This window comes from Tursiops truncatus, chromosome 7 (assembly GCF_011762595.2).
Source record: "Tursiops truncatus isolate mTurTru1 chromosome 7, mTurTru1.mat.Y, whole genome shotgun sequence".
In the NCBI taxonomy this organism is placed as follows: Eukaryota; Metazoa; Chordata; class Mammalia; order Artiodactyla; family Delphinidae; genus Tursiops; species Tursiops truncatus.
In genome coordinates this window covers 49,457,315-49,463,314 of record NC_047040.1, presented here as the reverse complement: position 1 = coordinate 49,463,314, position 6,000 = coordinate 49,457,315, and positions in this window count along the sequence as shown.

The window sequence follows — 6,000 nt, the reverse complement described above, 5'->3', positions numbered from 1 at the left end:
AATGAGACTTAAAAGCTTTTGCACAGCAAAGGAAACCATAAACAAGACCAAAAGACAACCCTCAGAATGGGAGAAAATATTTGCAAATGAAGCAACTGACAAAGGATTAATCTCCAAAACATATAAGCAACTCATGCAGCTCAATATCAAAAAAACAAACAACCCAATCCAAAAATGGGCAGAAGACCTAAATAGACATTTCTCCAAAGAAGATACACAGATTTCCCACAAACACATGGAAGAATGCTCAACATCATTAATCATTAGAGAAATGCAAATCAAAACTACAATGAGATATCATCTCACACCAGTCAGAATGGCCATCATCAAAAAATCTAGAAACAATAAATGCTGGAGAGGGTGTGGAGAAAAGGGAACACACTTGCACTGCTGGTGGGAATGTAAATTGATACAGCCACTATGGAGAACAGTATGGAGGTTCCTTAAAAAACTACCAATAGAACTACCATACGACCCAGCAATCCCACTACTGGGCATATACCCTGAGGAAACCATAATTCAAAAAGAGTCATGTACCAAAATGTTCATTGCAGCTCTATTTACAATAGCCAGGAGATGGAAGCAACCTAAGTGTCCACCATCGGATGAATGGATAAAGAAGATGTGGCACATATATACAATGGAATATTACTCAGCCATAAAAAGAAACAAAATTGAGTTATTTGTAGTGAGGTGGATGGACCTAGAGTCTGTCATACAGTGTGAAGTAAGTCAGAAAGAGAAAAACAAATACCATATGCTAACACATATATATGGAATCTAAGAAAAAAAAAAAAAAAAGAGTCATGAAGAACCTACGGGTAAGACGGGAATAAAGACACAGAACTACTAGAGAATGGACTTGAGGATATGGGGAGGGGGAAGGGTAAGCTGTGACAAAGTGAGAGAGTGGCATGAACATATATACACTACCAAACGTAAAATAGCTAGTGGGAAGCAGCTGCATGGCACAGGGAGATCAGCTTTGTGCTTTGTGACCGCCTGGAGGGGTGGGATCGGGAGGGTGGGAGGGAGGGAGACGCAGGAGGGAAGAGATATGGGGATATATGTATATGTATAACTGATTCACTTTGTTATAAAGCAGAAACTAACACACCATTGTAAAACAATTATACTCCAATAAAGATGTTAAAAAAAGAAAAAACTCAGCAAAATAGGAATAGTAGAGAACTTTCTCAACCTGATTAAAAACATTTACATAAAACTCTTTATTTACTTCCTCCTGTAGGATGATGAATACCATGCTTTACTACTTTTATTCAGCATTGTACTAAAATTCTAGTTGGTGTAAAAAGGCAAGAAGAAATGAGAGGTATACAAATTAGAAAGGAAAAAGAACTGTCTTTATTCATAGGTGGCATAGTTATATATAGAGAAAGTTCTAAAGAATCTATAAAATTATTAGAATGAATAAATTAGCAAGATTTCAGGCTATGAGATCATTATAAAAAGCCAATTTCTCTATACCCAGCAATCACACTTGAAAATTAGATAAAATACCATTTACATAAGCATCACAAATACTTAGAATTAAATTTCACAAAGTACTTGTAAGACCTATACACTAAAAATTAAAAAGCATTGATGAAAGAAATTTTAAAAGACCCAAGTAAGTGGAGAGGGACAGTATTTTCATGGATTAGACGATTCATTATTGCTCAGCTGTTACAGTCTCCAAATTGATATAAGACTTAATCCCATTCAAGATCTCAGCAAGTTTTTGTAGAAATTGCCAAGCTGGTAATAAAATATATGGCAATGTTAAGGGCCTTAATAAGGGCCGAGTAATTTTGGGAAAACAATCAGATTACACTACCTACTTAAAATTTACTGTAAAGCTACAATAATAATGTTGTATTCTCATGAAGACAGACTTACAAATAGTTCAGGGAAACAGGACAGATTTTAAAAAGTATATACATTTAGTTAACTGATTTTTGATAATGGCACTGAAGCAGTTCGGTGGGGGAACGGAAAGTCTTTTCAAAAAGCTGTCCTGGAAAAACTGATCAGGTGAGGGGGAGAAAAATAACTTGACCTCTGTCTCAAGTCATAAACTGTATTTATTAAAGATGAGTCATAGACCTACATATAAAAGCTAATATAAACTTTCTAGAAGTATAGGTTTGTATCTTCCTAACCTTGGAGTGGCCAAAGGGTTCTTGGGATACACACGCATGTAAACTATTAAACACAAAAGAAAAAACTTAATAAATTAGATTTCATGATAAGTAAAAACTTCTGCTCATCAAAAGACACACTTAAGAACATAAGCCCACCATAAATTGGAAGAATTGAATAGGGGAGCTACAGACTTGTAGTCTAGACTCTCATACATTGCTAACGGGGGTGTTACAATTGTAGAATTTTTTTCAAAACTATTTTGTCAAATGCTTTTAAAAGCAACTTTTAAACACTGTTTTAAAATATGTTTTCTCTGTAACCCAGAGTACAGTCAGAAGAAACTACACAGTAATTTGAAGAGGGAAAACTTAATGGAATTAATGGGCTTGGAGTAATGGGATTTGGCTAGTGAGAGGTAAAGAAAATTTTCAAGAGTACAAGAATAGTAGATATATGGAACAGCTATTACCCCTAAGGCTGAGGTAACACCAAAGAATCCCTGTTCCCTCCCACATCCCAGGCTGAGATCCCTGCTTCCTTGGGGAGCACAACTGTGGCTCACAGGATGGCTGTGAAGCTTGCTGAGGTACTGTGCCAGGGGAAATCACGGGAAATATGCCCTTTGGAGTGCCAGGAGAAGCCTATCCCAAAGAGGTTCTGTGTTTTGGAAGTTTGCTGGAAAGGCTTTCAAGAGAGTGGTAGGGGAAGCTGCCCACAGGAAGGTGCTATGTTTCATTGCCACTGAGTACTGCAGAAGCCACGTGCTCTGTAGGTGCCAGAGGACAGGTGCTCGTTGGAACCATGAAGAGAAATCTTTCTTCAGTATCCTCTACTGACAAACTTAACTTGGTGCCGGCTGTCAAAGGACCACGTATTTACAGGCTCCCACTATGTTGCTGCAGACTTGGAAATGACGGACAGGTTTGGAGCTGAGTGGCAACAAATTGATAACTGACACAACAACCAGTTTACTCCTAGGTATTGAAGAGAAATTTTAAAAAATGACTTTACGAAGATGACTTATAGAAGAATGTTTGTATCAACTTCATTCTGAATACTCCCGGGTTGGAAATGTCATACAGTGGAAAACTACACAGAAATAAAAGGGAATAAAATTCTGATACTCAACATGGATAAATCTTAAAAATATTATGCTGAATTGAAGTGATCAGAGATAAAGTATACAGAGTATATGATAAAAATTTCAAGTATAGGAGAGGCAAAATTTATCTATGGTGCACAGTTGGTGAAATGGATTTCCCATTTATTGAGGTGGGAAACACTGAAGAACAGAATTTGAGGACAAAATCAAGAAATACAGATAAAAATATGACATCTGGGTAAGAAAGTGTTTTCTAAGCAAGGAGGCTGTGGAAGAAATTATGGAGGAAAACATTGATAGGATTTTACTACATTTCTGAATTATTTTAGGAAAACACATTTCTTTGAATTTTGTTGGATCAAAAATAGTAGACACATATTTTGAGAACTCTTCCTTGCTGTGGTCTTCCTTTAGGAATTATGTATGTGCTGGGGAGAGTGTGAGCATGCACACGCGCATATTTTTCTTATATATCAAAAAATTTTTCTTATACGTCAAAAAATTGTAGTAAAGATCACGTTCAACTTATGACATAGTGAATTTAACAAATGTTTTATTACTTAATGAAAGCATTTAACCATCTTTCCAAAAGCATAATTCTTTTGCATAGTAACTTGATATTTGGTGAAAAGCACAAATAATTATTATTGTAACGAGAGCTTTTCTTCAGCTGTCCTTGTAGAAGTGGTGAGGTATTCCTATGAATTTACCCATCTGAAATATGCCAGCCCAGTACAGAGCCCTAAACAGAGATCTTTTCTCTGAGGTGGTTTCTTGTTTAATGATCTGTAAATGAAACTGTTATTGCTTCTTTGCCTCTCATTTATGAGCATCATTATTTCTCACAGTGGGTTGTCTTTGTCAGACAATAAAGGTAGAAGAAGTTTTTAAGTTTGTCAGGGGATTTATTGATATAAATGAGAGAGAAGTTCAGTCAAAATTAATGACAGTAGTTTTCCATGTAGGAAAAGGAGAACAAGTTTTTAAAATGACAGCTCTTTTTAAGATATATGATTCTGCCTTAGAACAATATATTCCTTCTGTTACTGTACTCTGGGTTTCAAGTTTTCACATTCATTTACTGCAGTTTTTTGCTATGTGTAAGACAGGTAATAAGATTTTGACTACATAAACAAGCAAAGGCCATCTATCTTGAAATACAGCATTTAAAGAATTTTGTAGGTACAGTTCTATGATCATCAAAACATAGTATTTGGATTAAAAAAATCTTTTGTTCATTATCAAAATGAACCAGGGTGGAAGGCATGGGCATGATAAAACAAGTGATTATCAGAAACCAATTAGGTTTGTATTGTTCATAGTAATTTTAGCAAATATTCAATTTGAAGGCTTATTGCTCCCTTGTCTCTCATCAGCAGAAAAGAAGCAAATTGAATCTGCAGAAAACATAAGTTTATTTGATACCTCAAATTTTAAAAAGTCCCTTTGGAGTAATTAGGTGATAATAACCAAGTTTCTCTAATTGGAGAAAAATCGCCACTTATATAGCTAATTAGCCTGAGAAATATTGTTGATGTTTGAGTTGAAGCGGGAAATATTGACTGGAAGAACCATGTACCTGCTAACACAGAAATACTATAATCCCTGGCATTTTAAATAAGTCTGTGACCTACATTCATATTTCTTTTCATTGTGACTTATGTGATCACTAAGCTATCGATTTTTATCTATGTTCTTCATTTTCTTTGTTTATAGAAAAACTTTATGATCCAGACTTTATAACTGATGGCATTATAGCGTCTAATGCTTTAATAGCTTTCAAAACAAGAAAGAGAGGAATAAAAGTAGAGTAAAATGCATTGTTGGTTGAAATACCACCTTGGAAGATGGAGTTTGATTTATTTCAAGGATAGATTTAGTAAGAGTAAGGGAAAGTACGCTTAAGAGCTAAAACTATTTTAATGACTCTTTAGCAACTCCTGTTTTTTTTGTGGTGGGGGGGCGGTTATCAGGAAGTGATTGCATGCTGAGAATTTTGATGACTGATCTTGCTATGGCAAACTTTGCAAATTTGAGGGCCTAGAATTTACCTTTTTCCTTAGCTGCTGCAGTTGCTGTCTCTTGCTTAGCATCCATTCTGTGTTTCTTATCGGTATTGACAAATGTGCTTATGAGACAGTGTTAAGAGTACAGCTTATGTGACCCACACAAAAAAACTAATATATCTTTACTTTCATGCTGTGTGATTACTGACTTACCTTTCCAAGATAATTAACTTCAGGAAAAGGTAAATATCAATGTGCCATTTGTTTTGAATTTTTGTTCAACTAACATAATTAACCAGTGAGGTGTTAAAAGTTGCTGGAAGATAGATTTTTAAAATAGAAATTAAGCTATTTTAGAAGCTAATTTGATGCCTTGTAAAAAAAAGTTCGTGGTAGAAGAAAAAAATGAGATTCTTTATTATGGGAAGTATACAAACCAAGGAGCCAATTTCTGAAGTTTTATCCAGTGAACTGTGTACATGCAATAGCCGTAAGCAATTATTCATATGTGGTAGGGTCACCTGTAATGTTGGCAAACTGATTTTTATTAGCTGACCTCCAGACCTTTAACATAAATTTGATAACTTCATTTTACTGTTAGGAAAAGGATAGTGTGATTACACTAGAATTAGAACATATTTGTTGTTGCTAACATAAAACAGTGAAGAAGTCAATAGCAGTTACTAAATTTTTATACTTTGCAGAAACATGAGTTCTGAGCTCGGCCTTGCGTAGTTTTCACAAAGT